Source organism: Hippocampus guttulatus, chromosome 20 (genome assembly GCF_054856545.1).
Source record: "Hippocampus guttulatus isolate MCC_2025c chromosome 20, RoL_Hgut_1.0, whole genome shotgun sequence".
In the NCBI taxonomy this organism is placed as follows: Eukaryota; Metazoa; Chordata; class Actinopteri; order Syngnathiformes; family Syngnathidae; genus Hippocampus; species Hippocampus guttulatus.
Window position 1 is genome coordinate 11,550,120 of NC_141280.1, and position 13,344 is coordinate 11,563,463.

Here is a 13,344-nt window from a genome sequence, read left to right on the forward strand (position 1 = left end):
CACTTCCGGGTCGGGGCGGAATAGTGGGGTGATTTTTTTTTTTAATTATTCACCTCCTCGCGGGTGCACGAAGGAGGGGCCCGCTCCCGTGGTGGTTTGAGCGCTCAGCCTGTCAGGCTCGCATACGGTCCGCTGCGAGCACGCAGCTCCTCGGTACTTGATGTCTGTTGCAAAATTTTGCTTTTCCAGTGGAGGTGCAACACATCAATAAGAGATTTAAAAATATCAGTTCAACGTTGTGGGTCCCCCAGTTAAGGCTGAGGTGAAAAAAGTGGAGAAAAGGTAGCGCGAAATAACGTGAAAGAGTGTTCACGTGGGTGCAAAAGCTTACAGCACCTGGTATTCCCAGGCGGTCTCCCATCCAAGTACTAACCAGGCCCGACCCTGCTTAGCTTCCGAGATCGGACGAGATCGGGCGTTCTCAGGGTAGTATGGCCGTAAGCGAGAAAAGAAGTGAAAATCGTCCCCTTTATAGCTGACAGGGCACTTCCGGGTCGGGGGTGGAGTGGTGGGGTGAATTTTTTTCATTTATTCACCTCCTCCCGAGTGCACGAAGGAGGGGCCCGCTCCCGTGGTGGTTTGAGCGCTCAGCCTGTCAGGCTCGCATACGGTCCGCTGCGAGCACGCAGCTCCTCGGTACTTGATGTCTGTTGCAAAAGTGTGCTTTTCCAGCGGAGGTGCAACACATCAATAAGAGATTTAAAAATGTCAGTTCAACGTTGAGGCTCTCCCAGTTAAGGCTGAGGTGAAAAAGTGGAGAAAAGGAAGCGCGAAATAACGTGAAAGAGTATTCACGTGGGTGCAAAAGCTTACAGCACCTGGTATTCCCAGGCGGTCTCCCATCCAAGTACTAACCAGGCCCGACCCTGCTTAGCTTCCGAGATCGGACGAGATCGGGCGTTCTCAGGGTAGTATGGCCGTAAGCGAGAAAAGAAGTGAAAATTGTCCCTTTTATAGCTGACAGGGCACTTCCGGGTCGGGGGCGCAGTAGTGGGGTGATTTTTTTTCATTTATTCACCTCCTCGCGAGTGCACGAAGGAGGGGCCCACTCCCGTGGTGGTTTGAGCGCTCAGCCTGTCAGGCTCGCATACGGTCCGCTGCGAGCACGCAGCTCCTCGGTACTTGATGTCTGTTGCAAAAGTGTGCTTTTCCAGCGGAGGTGCAACACATCAATAAGAGATTTAAAAATATCAGTTCAACGTTGTGGGTCCCCCAGTTAAGGCTGAGGTGAAAAAAGTGGAGAAAAGGTAGCGCGAAATAACGTGAAAGAGTGTTCACGTGGGTGCAAAAGCTTACAGCACCTGGTATTCCCAGGCGGTCTCCCATCCAAGTACTAACCAGGCCCGACCCTGCTTAGCTTCCGAGATCGGACGAGATCGGGCGTTCTCAGGGTAGTATGGCCGTAAGCGAGAAAAGAGGTTAAAATTGTCCCCTTTATAGCTGACAGGGCACTTCCGGGTCGGGGGCGGAGTAGTGGGGTGAATTTTCTTCATTTATTCACCTCCTCGCGGGTGCACGAAGGAGGGGCCCGCTCCCGTGGTGGTTTGAGCGCTCAGCCTGTCAGGCTCGCATACGGCCAGCTGCGAGCACGCAGCTCCTCGGTACTTGATGTCTGTTGCAAAAGTGTGCTTTTCCAGCGGAGGTGCAACACATCAATAAGAGATTTAAAAATATCAGTTCAACGTTGAGGGTCCCCCAGTTAAGGCTGAGGTGAAAAAAGTGGAGAAAAGGTAGCGCGAAATAACGTGAAAGAGTGTTCACGTGGGTGCAAAAGCTTACAGCACCTGGTATTCCCAGGCGGTCTCCCATCCAAGTACTAACCAGGCCCGACCCTGCTTAGCTTCCGAGATCGGACGAGATCGGGCGTTCTCAGGGTAGTATGGCCGTAAGCGAGAAAAGAAGTGAAAATTGTCCCCTTTATAGCTGACAGGGCACTTCCGGGTCGGGGGCGGAGTAGTGGGGTGAATTTTTTTCATTTATTCACCTCCTCGCGGGTGCACGAAGGAGGGGCCCGCTCCCGTGGTGGTTTGAGCGCTCAGCCTGTCAGGCTCGCATACGGTCCGCTGCGAGCACGCAGCTCCTCGGTACTTGATGTCTGTTGCAAAAGTGTGCTTTTCCAGCGGAGGTGCAACACATCAATAAGAGATTTAAAAATGTCAGTTCAACGTTGAGGCTCTCCCAGTTAAGGCTGAGGTGAAAAAGTGGAGAAAAGGAAGCGCGAAATAACGTGAAAGAGTATTCACGTGGGTGCAAAAGCTTACAGCACCTGGTATTCCCAGGCGGTCTCCCATCCAAGTACTAACCAGGCCCGACCCTGCTTAGCTTCCGAGATCGGACGAGATCGGGCGTTCTCGGGGTAGTATGGCCGTAAGCGAGAAAAGAGGTTAAAATTGTCCCCTTTATAGCTGACAGGGCACTTCCGGGTCGGGGCGGAATAGTGGGGTGATTTTTTTTTTTAATTATTCACCTCCTCGCGGGTGCACGAAGGAGGGGCCCGCTCCCGTGGTGGTTTGAGCGCTCAGCCTGTCAGGCTCGCATACGGTCCGCTGCGAGCACGCAGCTCCTCGGTACTTGATGTCTGTTGCAAAATTTTGCTTTTCCAGTGGAGGTGCAACACATCAATAAGAGATTTAAAAATATCAGTTCAACGTTGTGGGTCCCCCAGTTAAGGCTGAGGTGAAAAAAGTGGAGAAAAGGTAGCGCGAAATAACGTGAAAGAGTGTTCACGTGGGTGCAAAAGCTTACAGCACCTGGTATTCCCAGGCGGTCTCCCATCCAAGTACTAACCAGGCCCGACCCTGCTTAGCTTCCGAGATCGGACGAGATCGGGCGTTCTCAGGGTAGTATGGCCGTAAGCGAGGGAAAACGTGAAAATTGTCCCCTTTATAGCAGACAGGGCACTTCCGGGTCGGGGGCGGAGTAGTGGGGTGAATTTTTTTCATTTATTCACCTCCTCGCGGGTGCACGAAGGAGGGGCCCGCTCCCGTGGTGGTTTGAGCGCTCAGCCTGTCAGGCTCGCATACGGTCCGCTGCGAGCACGCAGCTCCTCGGTACTTGATGTCTGTTGCAAAAGTGTGCTTTTCCAGCGGAGGTGCAACACATCAATAAGAGATTTAAAAATGTCAGTTCAACGTTGTGGCTCTCCCAGTTAAGGTTGAGGTGAAAAAGTGGAGAAAAGGAAGCGCGAAATAACGTGAAAGAGTATTCACGTGGGTGCAAAAGCTTACAGCACCTGGTATTCCCAGGCGGTCTCCCATCCAAGTACTAACCAGGCCCGACCCTGCTTAGCTTCCGAGATCGGACGAGATCGGGCGTTCTCAGGGTAGTATGGCCGTAAGCGAGAAAAGAAGTGAAAATTGTCCCCTTTATAGCTGACAGGGCACTTCCGGGTCGGGGGCGCAGTAGTGGGGTGAATTTTTTTCATTTATTCACCTCCTCGCGAGTGCACGAAGGAGGGGCCCGCTCCCGTGGTGGTTTGAGCGCTCAGCCTGTCAGGCTCGCATACGGCCAGCTGCGAGCACGCAGCTCCTCGGTACTTGATGTCTGTTGCAAAAGTGTGCTTTTCCAGCGGAGGTGCAACACATCAATAAGAGATTTAAAAATATCAGTTCAACGTTGAGGGTCCCCCAGTTAAGGCTGAGGTGAAAAAAGTGGAGAAAAGGTAGCGCGAAATAACGTGAAAGAGTGTTCACGTGGGTGCAAAAGCTTACAGCACCTGGTATTCCCAGGCGGTCTCCCATCCAAGTACTAACCAGGCCCGACCCTGCTTAGCTTCCGAGATCGGACGAGATCGGGCGTTCTCAGGGTAGTATGGCCGTAAGCGAGAAAAGAAGTGAAAATTGTCCCCTTTATAGCTGACAGGGCACTTCCGGGTCGGGGGCGGAGTAGTGGGGTGAATTTTTTTCATTTATTCACCTCCTCGCGGGTGCACGAAGGAGGGGCCCGCTCCCGTGGTGGTTTGAGCGCTCAGCCTGTCAGGCTCGCATACGGTCCGCTGCGAGCACGCAGCTCCTCGGTACTTGATGTCTGTTGCAAAAGTGTGCTTTTCCAGCGGAGGTGCAACACATCAATAAGAGATTTAAAAATGTCAGTTCAACGTTGAGGCTCTCCCAGTTAAGGCTGAGGTGAAAAAGTGGAGAAAAGGAAGCGCGAAATAACGTGAAAGAGTATTCACGTGGGTGCAAAAGCTTACAGCACCTGGTATTCCCAGGCGGTCTCCCATCCAAGTACTAACCAGGCCCGACCCTGCTTAGCTTCCGAGATCGGACGAGATCGGGCGTTCTCAGGGTAGTATGGCCGTAAGCGAGAAAAGAAGTGAAAATCGTCCCCTTTATAGCTGACAGGGCACTTCCGGGTCGGGGGCGGAGTGGTGGGGTGAATTTTTTTCATTTATTCACCTCCTCCCGAGTGCACGAAGGAGGGGCCCGCTCCCGTGGTGGTTTGAGCGCTCAGCCTGTCAGGCTCGCATACGGTCCACTGCAAGCACGCAGCTCCTCGGTACTTGATGTCTGTTGCAAAAGTGTGCTTTTCCAGCGGAGGTGCAACACATCAATAAGAGATTTAAAAATGTCAGTTCAACGTTGTGGCTCTCCCAGTTAAGGCTGAGGTGAAAAAGTGGAGAAAAGGAAGCGCGAAATAACGTGAAAGAGTATTCACGTGGGTGCAAAAGCTTACAGCACCTGGTATTCCCAGGCGGTCTCCCATCCAAGTACTAACCAGGCCCGACCCTGCTTAGCTTCCGAGATCGGACGAGATCGGGCGTTCTCGGGGTAGTATGGTCGTAAGCGAGAAAAGAAGTGAAAATTGTCCCCTTTATAGCTGACAGGCACTTCCGGGTCGGGGGTGGAGTGGTGGGGTGATTTTTTTTCATTTATTCACCTCCTCGCGAGTGCACGAAGGAGGGGCCCGCTCCCGTGGTGGTTTGAGCGCTCAGCCTGTCAGGCTCGCATACGGTCCGCTGCGAGCACGCAGCTCCTCGGTACTTGATGTCTGTTGCAAAAGTGTGCTTTTCCAGCGGAGGTGCAACACATCAATAAGAGATTTAAAAATATCAGTTCAACGTTGAGGGTCCCCCAGTTAAGGCTGAGGTGAAAAAAGTGGAGAAAAGGTAGCGCGAAATAACGTGAAAGAGTGTTCACGTGGGTGCAAAAGCTTACAGCACCTGGTATTCCCAGGCGGTCTCCCATCCAAGTACTAACCAGGCCCGACCCTGCTTAGCTTCCGAGATCGGACGAGATCGGGCGTTCTCAGGGTAGTATGGCCGTAAGCGAGAAAAGAAGTGAAAATTGTCCCCTTTATAGCTGACAGGGCACTTCCGGGTCGGGGGCGCAGTAGTGGGGTGAATTTTTTTCATTTATTCACCTCCTCGCGAGTGCACGAAGGAGGGGCCCGCTCCCGTGGTGGTTTGAGCGCTCAGCCTGTCAGGCTCGCATACGGCCAGCTGCGAGTACGCAGCTCCTCGGTACTTGATGTCTGTTGCAAAAGTGTGCTTTTCCAGCGGAGGTGCAACACATCAATAAGAGATTTAAAAATATCAGTTCAACGTTGAGGGTCCCCCAGTTAAGGCTGAGGTGAAAAAAGTGGAGAAAAGGTAGCGCGAAATAACGTGAAAGAGTGTTCACGTGGGTGCAAAAGCTTACAGCACCTGGTATTCCCAGGCGGTCTCCCATCCAAGTACTAAACAGGCCCGACCCTGCTTAGCTTCCGAGATCGGACGAGATCGGGCGTTCTCAGGGTAGTATGGCCGTAAGCGAGAAAAGAGGTGAAAATCGTCCCCTTTATAGCTGACAGGGCACTTCCGGGTCGGGGGCGGAGTGGTGGGGTGAATTTTTTTCATTTATTCACCTCCTCCCGAGTGCACGAAGGAGGGGCCCGCTCCCGTGGTGGTTTGAGCGCTCAGCCTGTCAGGCTCGCATACGGTCCGCTGCGAGCACGCAGCTCCTCGGTACTTGATGTCTGTTGCAAAAGTGTGCTTTTCCAGCGGAGGTGCAACACATCAATAAGAGATTTAAAAATATCAGTTCAACGTTGAGGGTCCCCCAAATAAGGCTGAGGTGAAAAAAGTGGAGAAAAGGTAGCGCGAAACACGTGAAAGAGTGTTCACGAGGGTGCAAAAGCTTACAGCACCTGGTATTCCCAGGCGGTCTCCCATCCAAGTACTAACCAGGCCCGACCCTGCTTAGCTTCCGAGATCGGACGAGATCGGGCGTTCTCAGGGTAGTATGGCCGTAAGCGAGAAAAGAAGTGAAAATCGTCCCCTTTATAGCTGACAGGGCACTTCCGGGTCGGGGGTGGAGTGGTGGGGTGAATTTTTTTCATTTATTCACCTCCTCCCGAGTGCACGAAGGAGGGGCCCGCTCCCGTGGTGGTTTGAGCGCTCAGCCTGTCAGGCTCGCATACGGTCCGCTGCGAGCACGCAGCTCCTCGGTACTTGATGTCTGTTGCAAAAGTGTGCTTTTCCAGCGGAGGTGCAACACATCAATAAGAGATTTAAAAATGTCAGTTCAACGTTGTGGCTCTCCCAGTTAAGGCTGAGGTGAAAAAGTGGAGAAAAGGAAGCGCGAAATAACGTGAAAGAGGGTTCACGTGGGTGCAAAAGCTTACAGCACCTGGTATTCCCAGGCGGTCTCCCATCCAAGTACTAACCAGGCCCGACCCTGCTTAGCTTCCGAGATCGGACGAGATCGGGCGTTCTCAGGGTAGTATGGCCGTAAGCGAGAAAAGAAGTGAAAATCGTCCCCTTTATAGCTGACAGGGCACTTCCGGGTCGGGGGTGGAGTGGTGGGGTGAATTTTTTTCATTTATTCACCTCCTCCCGAGTGCACGAAGGAGGGGCCCGCTCCCGTGGTGGTTTGAGCGCTCAGCCTGTCAGGCTCGCATACGGTCCGCTGCGAGCACGCAGCTCCTCGGTACTTGATGTCTGTTGCAAAAGTGTGCTTTTCCAGCGGAGGTGCAACACATCAATAAGAGATTTAAAAATGTCAGTTCAACGTTGAGGCTCTCCCAGTTAAGGCTGAGGTGAAAAAGTGGAGAAAAGGAAGCGCGAAATAACGTGAAAGAGTATTCACGTGGGTGCAAAAGCTTACAGCACCTGGTATTCCCAGGCGGTCTCCCATCCAAGTACTAACCAGGCCCGACCCTGCTTAGCTTCCGAGATCGGACGAGATCGGGCGTTCTCAGGGTAGTATGGCCGTAAGCGAGAAAAGAAGTGAAAATTGTCCCTTTTATAGCTGACAGGGCACTTCCGGGTCGGGGGCGCAGTAGTGGGGTGATTTTTTTTCATTTATTCACCTCCTCGCGAGTGCACGAAGGAGGGGCCCACTCCCGTGGTGGTTTGAGCGCTCAGCCTGTCAGGCTCGCATACGGTCCGCTGCGAGCACGCAGCTCCTCGGTACTTGATGTCTGTTGCAAAAGTGTGCTTTTCCAGCGGAGGTGCAACACATCAATAAGAGATTTAAAAATATCAGTTCAACGTTGTGGGTCCCCCAGTTAAGGCTGAGGTGAAAAAAGTGGAGAAAAGGTAGCGCGAAATAACGTGAAAGAGTGTTCACGTGGGTGCAAAAGCTTACAGCACCTGGTATTCCCAGGCGGTCTCCCATCCAAGTACTAACCAGGCCCGACCCTGCTTAGCTTCCGAGATCGGACGAGATCGGGCGTTCTCAGGGTAGTATGGCCGTAAGCGAGAAAAGAGGTTAAAATTGTCCCCTTTATAGCTGACAGGGCACTTCCGGGTCGGGGGCGGAGTAGTGGGGTGAATTTTCTTCATTTATTCACCTCCTCGCGGGTGCACGAAGGAGGGGCCCGCTCCCGTGGTGGTTTGAGCGCTCAGCCTGTCAGGCTCGCATACGGTCCGCTGCGAGCACGCAGCTCCTCGGTACTTGATGTCTGTTGCAAAATTTTGCTTTTCCAGTGGAGGTGCAAAAGCATCCAGCAGGCGGAAATCCCAAGCTGCTTCTTGTCCAAGTGCTATCATGACCGAGCCCCGTGCAGACGGCTCCCTCTGTTGGACATTATTTTATTCCAAAGAGACGTTGATCTGTCAAATCAACTTGAAGGAAACGATTTCAAAACACAGGATAAGTGAAAGTTGAATGACAAATGAAAGCCAAAATTTTAGGCAAGAGCAGTGATTTGTGTTGTGAATTGGAGGTGGGTGCAAAAGCTTACAGCACCTGGTATTCCCAGGCGGTCTCCCATCCAAGTACTAACCAGGCCCGACCCTGCTTAGCTTCCGAGATCGGACGAGATCGGGCGTTCTCAGGGTAGTATGGCCGTAAGCGAGAAAAGAAGTGAAAATTGTCCCCTTTATAGCTGACAGGGCACTTCCGGGTCGGGGGCGGAGTAGTGGGGTGAATTTTTTTCATTTATTCACCTCCTCGCGGGTGCACGAAGGAGGGGCCCGCTCCCGTGGTGGTTTGAGCGCTCAGCCTGTCAGGCTCGCATACGGCCAGCTGCGAGCACGCAGCTCCTCGGTACTTGATGTCTGTTGCAAAAGTGTGCTTTTCCAGCGGAGGTGCAACACATCAATAAGAGATTTAAAAATGTCAGTTCAACGTTGAGGCTCTCCCAGTTAAGGCTGAGGTGAAAAAGTGGAGAAAAGGAAGCGCGAAATAACGTGAAAGAGTATTCACGTGGGTGCAAAAGCTTACAGCACCTGGTATTCCCAGGCGGTCTCCCATCCAAGTACTAACCAGGCCCGACCCTGCTTAGCTTCCGAGATCGGACGAGATCGGGCGTTCTCGGGGTAGTATGGTCGTAAGCGAGAAAAGAAGTGAAAATTGTCCCCTTTATAGCTGACAGGCACTTCCGGGTCGGGGGTGGAGTGGTGGGGTGATTTTTTTTCATTTATTCACCTCCTCGCGAGTGCACGAAGGAGGGGCCCGCTCCCGTGGTGGTTTGAGCGCTCAGCCTGTCAGGCTCGCATACGGTCCGCTGCGAGCACGCAGCTCCTCGGTACTTGATGTCTGTTGCAAAATTTTGCTTTTCCAGTGGAGGTGCAAAAGCATCCAGCAGGCGGAAATCCCAAGCTGCTTCTTGTCCAAGTGCTATCATGACCGAGCCCCGTGCAGACGGCTCCCTCTGTTGGACATTATTTTATTCCAAAGAGACGTTGATCTGTCAAATCAACTTGAAGGAAACGATTTCAAAACACAGGATAAGTGAAAGTTGAATGACAAATGAAAGCCAAAATTTTAGGCAAGAGCAGTGATTTGTGTTGTGAATTGGAGGTGGGTGCAAAAGCTTACAGCACCTGGTATTCCCAGGCGGTCTCCCATCCAAGTACTAACCAGGCCCGACCCTGCTTAGCTTCCGAGATCGGACGAGATCGGGCGTTCTCAGGGTAGTATGGCCGTAAGCGAGAAAAGAAGTGAAAATTGTCCCTTTTATAGCTGACAGGGCACTTCCGGGTCGGGGGCGGAGTAGTGGGGTGATTTTTTTTCATTTATTCACCTCCTCGCGAGTGCACGAAGGAGGGGCCCACTCCCGTGGTGGTTTGAGCGCTCAGCCTGTCAGGCTCGCATACGGTCCGCTGCGAGCACGCAGCTCCTCGGTACTTGATGTCTGTTGCAAAAGTGTGCTTTTCCAGCGGAGGTGCAACACATCAATAAGAGATTTAAAAATATCAGTTCAACGTTGTGGGTCCCCCAGTTAAGGCTGAGGTGAAAAAAGTGGAGAAAAGGTAGCGCGAAATAACGTGAAAGAGTGTTCACGTGGGTGCAAAAGCTTACAGCACCTGGTATTCCCAGGCGGTCTCCCATCCAAGTACTAACCAGGCCCGACCCTGCTTAGCTTCCGAGATCGGACGAGATCGGGCGTTCTCAGGGTAGTATGGCCGTAAGCGAGAAAAGAGGTTAAAATTGTCCCCTTTATAGCTGACAGGGCACTTCCGGGTCGGGGGCGGAATAGTGGGGTGATTTTTTTTTTTAATTATTCACCTCCTCGCGGGTGCACGAAGGAGGGGCCCGCTCCCGTGGTGGTTTGAGCGCTCAGCCTGTCAGGCTCGCATACGGTCCGCTGCGAGCACGCAGCTCCTCGGTACTTGATGTCTGTTGCAAAATTTTGCTTTTCCAGTGGAGGTGCAACACATCAATAAGAGATTTAAAAATATCAGTTCAACGTTGTGGGTCCCCCAGTTAAGGCTGAGGTGAAAAAAGTGGAGAAAAGGTAGCGCGAAATAACGTGAAAGAGTGTTCACGTGGGTGCAAAAGCTTACAGCACCTGGTATTCCCAGGCGGTCTCCCATCCAAGTACTAACCAGGCCCGACCCTGCTTAGCTTCCGAGATCGGACGAGATCGGGCGTTCTCAGGGTAGTATGGCCGTAAGCGAGAAAAGAAGTGAAAATTGTCCCTTTTATAGCTGACAGGGCACTTCCAGGTCGGGGGTGGAGTGGTGGGGTGAATTTTTTTCATTTATTCACCTCCTCCCGAGTGCACGAAGGAGGGGCCCGCTCCCGTGGTGGTTTGAGCACTCAGCCTGTCAGGCTCGCATACGGTCCGCTGCGAGCACGCAGCTCCTCGGTACTTGATGTCTGTTGCAAAAGTGTGCTTTTCCAGCGGAGGTGCAACACATCAATAAGAGATTTAAAAATGTCAGTTCAACGTTGTGGCTCTCCCAGTTAAGGCTGAGGTGAAAAAGTGGAGAAAAGGAAGCGCGAAATAACGTGAAAGAGGGTTCACGTGGGTGCAAAAGCTTACAGCACCTGGTATTCCCAGGCGGTCTCCCATCCAAGTACTAACCAGGCCCGACCCTGCTTAGCTTCCGAGATCGGACGAGATCGGGCGTTCTCAGGGTAGTATGGCCGTAAGCGAGGGAAAACGTGAAAATTGTCCCCTTTATAGCAGACAGGGCACTTCCGGGTCGGGGGCGGAGTAGTGGGGTGAATTTTCTTCATTTATTCACCTCCTCGCGGGTGCACGAAGGAGGGGCCCGCTCCCGTGGTGGTTTGAGCGCTCAGCCTGTCAGGCTCGCATACGGTCCGCTGCGAGCACGCAGCTCCTCGGTACTTGATGTCTGTTGCAAAAGTGTGCTTTTCCAGCGGAGGTGCAACACATCAATAAGAGATTTAAAAATATCAGTTCAACGTTGAGGGTCCCCCAGTTAAGGCTGAGGTGAAAAAAGTGGAGAAAAGGTAGCGCGAAATAACGTGAAAGAGTGTTCACGTGGGTGCAAAAGCTTACAGCACCTGGTATTCCCAGGCGGTCTCCCATCCAAGTACTAACCAGGCCCGACCCTGCTTAGCTTCCGAGATCGGACGAGATCGGGCGTTCTCGGGGTAGTATGGTCGTAAGCGAGAAAAGAAGTGAAAATTGTCCCCTTTATAGCTGACAGGCACTTCCGGGTCGGGGGTGGAGTGGTGGGGTGATTTTTTTTCATTTATTCACCTCCTCGCGAGTGCACGAAGGAGGGGCCCGCTCCCGTGGTGGTTTGAGCGCTCAGCCTGTCAGGCTCGCATACGGTCCGCTGCGAGCACGCAGCTCCTCGGTACTTGATGTCTGTTGCAAAATTTTGCTTTTCCAGTGGAGGTGCAACACATCAATAAGAGATTTAAAAATATCAGTTCAACGTTGTGGGTCCCCCAGTTAAGGCTGAGGTGAAAAAAGTGGAGAAAAGGTAGCGCGAAATAACGTGAAAGAGTGTTCACGTGGGTGCAAAAGCTTACAGCACCTGGTATTCCCAGGCGGTCTCCCATCCAAGTACTAACCAGGCCCGACCCTGCTTAGCTTCCGAGATCGGACGAGATCGGGCGTTCTCAGGGTAGTATGGCCGTAAGCGAGAAAAGAAGTGAAAATTGTCCCCTTTATAGCTGACAGGGCACTTCCGGGTCGGGGGCGGAGTAGTGGGGTGAATTTTTTTCATTTATTCACCTCCTCGCGGGTGCACGAAGGAGGGGCCCGCTCCCGTGGTGGTTTGAGCGCTCAGCCTGTCAGGCTCGCATACGGTCCGCTGCGAGCACGCAGCTCCTCGGTACTTGATGTCTGTTGCAAAAGTGTGCTTTTCCAGCGGAGGTGCAACACATCAATAAGAGATTTAAAAATGTCAGTTCAACGTTGAGGCTCTCCCAGTTAAGGCTGAGGTGAAAAAGTGGAGAAAAGGAAGCGCGAAATAACGTGAAAGAGTGTTCACGTGGGTGCAAAAGCTTACAGCACCTGGTATTCCCAGGCGGTCTCCCATCCAAGTACTAACCAGGCCCGACCCTGCTTAGCTTCCGAGATCGGACGAGATCGGGCGTTCTCGGGGTAGTATGGTCGTAAGCGAGAAAAGAAGTGAAAATTGTCCCCTTTATAGCTGACAGGCACTTCCGGGTCGGGGGTGGAGTGGTGGGGTGATTTTTTTTCATTTATTCACCTCCTCGCGAGTGCACGAAGGAGGGGCCCGCTCCCGTGGTGGTTTGAGCGCTCAGCCTGTCAGGCTCGCATACGGTCCGCTGCGAGCACGCAGCTCCTCGGTACTTGATGTCTGTTGCAAAATTTTGCTTTTCCAGTGGAGGTGCAAAAGCATCCAGCAGGCGGAAATCCCAAGCTGCTTCTTGTCCAAGTGCTATCATGACCGAGCCCCGTGCAGACGGCTCCCTCTGTTGGACATTATTTTATTCCAAAGAGACGTTGATCTGTCAAATCAACTTGAAGGAAACGATTTCAAAACACAGGATAAGTGAAAGTTGAATGACAAATGAAAGCCAAAATTTTAGGCAAGAGCAGTGATTTGTGTTGTGAATTGGAGGTGGGTGCAAAAGCTTACAGCACCTGGTATTCCCAGGCGGTCTCCCATCCAAGTACTAACCAGGCCCGACCCTGCTTAGCTTCCGAGATCGGGCGTTCTCAGGGTAGTATGGCCGTAAGCGAGAAAAGAAGTGAAAATCGTCCCCTTTATAGCTGACAGGGCACTTCCGGGTCGGGGGTGGAGTGGTGGGGTGAATTTTTTTCATTTATTCACCTCCTCCCGAGTGCACGAAGGAGGGGCCCGCTCCCGTGGTGGTTTGAGCGCTCAGCCTGTCAGGCTCGCATACGGTCCGCTGCGAGCACGCAGCTCCTCGGTACTTGATGTCTGTTGCAAAAGTGTGCTTTTCCAGCGGAGGTGCAACACATCAATAAGAGATTTAAAAATGTCAGTTCAACGTTGAGGCTCTCCCAGTTAAGGCTGAGGTGAAAACGTGGAGAAAAGGAAGCGCGAAATAACGTGAAAGAGTATTCACGTGGGTGCAAAAGCTTACAGCACCTGGTATTCCCAGGCGGTCTCCCATCCAAGTACTAACCAGGCCCGACCCTGCTTAGCTTCCGAGATCGGACGAGATCGGGCGTTCTCAGGGTAGTATGGCCGTAAGCGAGAAAAGAAGTGAAAATTGT

General features: G+C 52.5%; 26 non-coding genes and 1 pseudogene across 26 annotated transcripts; all 27 read right to left on the minus strand.

Annotated features, from left to right (window-relative positions):
- Positions 1–324: 324 nt before the first annotated feature.
- On the minus strand, positions 325–443 carry LOC147188122 (5S ribosomal RNA). The gene has a single exon (XR_015098896.1). It is a non-coding gene; the product is annotated as a 5S ribosomal RNA (ribosomal RNA).
- Positions 444–806: 363 nt separating this feature from the next.
- On the minus strand, positions 807–925 carry LOC147188123 (5S ribosomal RNA). The gene has a single exon (XR_015098907.1). It is a non-coding gene; the product is annotated as a 5S ribosomal RNA (ribosomal RNA).
- Positions 926–1,289: 364 nt separating this feature from the next.
- LOC147188124 (5S ribosomal RNA) lies at positions 1,290–1,408 on the minus strand. The gene has a single exon (XR_015098918.1). It is a non-coding gene; the product is annotated as a 5S ribosomal RNA (ribosomal RNA).
- A 364-nt stretch (positions 1,409–1,772) lies between these two features.
- On the minus strand, positions 1,773–1,891 carry LOC147188125 (5S ribosomal RNA). The gene has a single exon (XR_015097743.1). It is a non-coding gene; the product is annotated as a 5S ribosomal RNA (ribosomal RNA).
- A 363-nt stretch (positions 1,892–2,254) lies between these two features.
- Positions 2,255–2,373, minus strand: LOC147188126 (5S ribosomal RNA). Its single transcript, XR_015098025.1, has one exon. It is a non-coding gene; the product is annotated as a 5S ribosomal RNA (ribosomal RNA).
- Positions 2,374–2,738: 365 nt separating this feature from the next.
- Positions 2,739–2,857, minus strand: LOC147188127 (5S ribosomal RNA). The gene has a single exon (XR_015097754.1). It is a non-coding gene; the product is annotated as a 5S ribosomal RNA (ribosomal RNA).
- Positions 2,858–3,220: 363 nt separating this feature from the next.
- Positions 3,221–3,339, minus strand: LOC147188128 (5S ribosomal RNA). The gene has a single exon (XR_015097765.1). It is a non-coding gene; the product is annotated as a 5S ribosomal RNA (ribosomal RNA).
- Positions 3,340–3,703: 364 nt separating this feature from the next.
- On the minus strand, positions 3,704–3,822 carry LOC147188129 (5S ribosomal RNA). Its single transcript, XR_015097776.1, has one exon. It is a non-coding gene; the product is annotated as a 5S ribosomal RNA (ribosomal RNA).
- Positions 3,823–4,185: 363 nt separating this feature from the next.
- LOC147188130 (5S ribosomal RNA) lies at positions 4,186–4,304 on the minus strand. Its single transcript, XR_015097787.1, has one exon. It is a non-coding gene; the product is annotated as a 5S ribosomal RNA (ribosomal RNA).
- Positions 4,305–4,667: 363 nt separating this feature from the next.
- On the minus strand, positions 4,668–4,786 carry LOC147188131 (5S ribosomal RNA). Its single transcript, XR_015098321.1, has one exon. It is a non-coding gene; the product is annotated as a 5S ribosomal RNA (ribosomal RNA).
- A 363-nt stretch (positions 4,787–5,149) lies between these two features.
- Positions 5,150–5,268, minus strand: LOC147188132 (5S ribosomal RNA). The gene has a single exon (XR_015097799.1). It is a non-coding gene; the product is annotated as a 5S ribosomal RNA (ribosomal RNA).
- A 364-nt stretch (positions 5,269–5,632) lies between these two features.
- LOC147188133 (5S ribosomal RNA) lies at positions 5,633–5,751 on the minus strand. The gene has a single exon (XR_015097994.1). It is a non-coding gene; the product is annotated as a 5S ribosomal RNA (ribosomal RNA).
- Positions 5,752–6,114: 363 nt separating this feature from the next.
- On the minus strand, positions 6,115–6,233 carry LOC147188134 (5S ribosomal RNA). The gene has a single exon (XR_015097810.1). It is a non-coding gene; the product is annotated as a 5S ribosomal RNA (ribosomal RNA).
- A 363-nt stretch (positions 6,234–6,596) lies between these two features.
- On the minus strand, positions 6,597–6,715 carry LOC147188135 (5S ribosomal RNA). Its single transcript, XR_015097821.1, has one exon. It is a non-coding gene; the product is annotated as a 5S ribosomal RNA (ribosomal RNA).
- A 363-nt stretch (positions 6,716–7,078) lies between these two features.
- Positions 7,079–7,197, minus strand: LOC147188136 (5S ribosomal RNA). The gene has a single exon (XR_015097832.1). It is a non-coding gene; the product is annotated as a 5S ribosomal RNA (ribosomal RNA).
- Positions 7,198–7,561: 364 nt separating this feature from the next.
- Positions 7,562–7,680, minus strand: LOC147188137 (5S ribosomal RNA). The gene has a single exon (XR_015097843.1). It is a non-coding gene; the product is annotated as a 5S ribosomal RNA (ribosomal RNA).
- Positions 7,681–8,159: 479 nt separating this feature from the next.
- Positions 8,160–8,278, minus strand: LOC147188138 (5S ribosomal RNA). The gene has a single exon (XR_015097854.1). It is a non-coding gene; the product is annotated as a 5S ribosomal RNA (ribosomal RNA).
- Positions 8,279–8,641: 363 nt separating this feature from the next.
- Positions 8,642–8,760, minus strand: LOC147188139 (5S ribosomal RNA). Its single transcript, XR_015098322.1, has one exon. It is a non-coding gene; the product is annotated as a 5S ribosomal RNA (ribosomal RNA).
- A 478-nt stretch (positions 8,761–9,238) lies between these two features.
- LOC147188140 (5S ribosomal RNA) lies at positions 9,239–9,357 on the minus strand. The gene has a single exon (XR_015097865.1). It is a non-coding gene; the product is annotated as a 5S ribosomal RNA (ribosomal RNA).
- A 364-nt stretch (positions 9,358–9,721) lies between these two features.
- LOC147188141 (5S ribosomal RNA) lies at positions 9,722–9,840 on the minus strand. Its single transcript, XR_015097876.1, has one exon. It is a non-coding gene; the product is annotated as a 5S ribosomal RNA (ribosomal RNA).
- A 366-nt stretch (positions 9,841–10,206) lies between these two features.
- Positions 10,207–10,325, minus strand: LOC147188142 (5S ribosomal RNA). The gene has a single exon (XR_015097889.1). It is a non-coding gene; the product is annotated as a 5S ribosomal RNA (ribosomal RNA).
- Positions 10,326–10,688: 363 nt separating this feature from the next.
- Positions 10,689–10,807, minus strand: LOC147188143 (5S ribosomal RNA). Its single transcript, XR_015097902.1, has one exon. It is a non-coding gene; the product is annotated as a 5S ribosomal RNA (ribosomal RNA).
- A 364-nt stretch (positions 10,808–11,171) lies between these two features.
- LOC147188144 (5S ribosomal RNA) lies at positions 11,172–11,290 on the minus strand. Its single transcript, XR_015098323.1, has one exon. It is a non-coding gene; the product is annotated as a 5S ribosomal RNA (ribosomal RNA).
- Positions 11,291–11,653: 363 nt separating this feature from the next.
- LOC147188145 (5S ribosomal RNA) lies at positions 11,654–11,772 on the minus strand. The gene has a single exon (XR_015097917.1). It is a non-coding gene; the product is annotated as a 5S ribosomal RNA (ribosomal RNA).
- Positions 11,773–12,135: 363 nt separating this feature from the next.
- LOC147188146 (5S ribosomal RNA) lies at positions 12,136–12,254 on the minus strand. Its single transcript, XR_015098324.1, has one exon. It is a non-coding gene; the product is annotated as a 5S ribosomal RNA (ribosomal RNA).
- A 478-nt stretch (positions 12,255–12,732) lies between these two features.
- On the minus strand, positions 12,733–12,841 carry LOC147188147 (5S ribosomal RNA; annotated as a pseudogene).
- A 363-nt stretch (positions 12,842–13,204) lies between these two features.
- Positions 13,205–13,323, minus strand: LOC147188148 (5S ribosomal RNA). Its single transcript, XR_015097929.1, has one exon. It is a non-coding gene; the product is annotated as a 5S ribosomal RNA (ribosomal RNA).
- Positions 13,324–13,344: the final 21 nt, after the last annotated feature.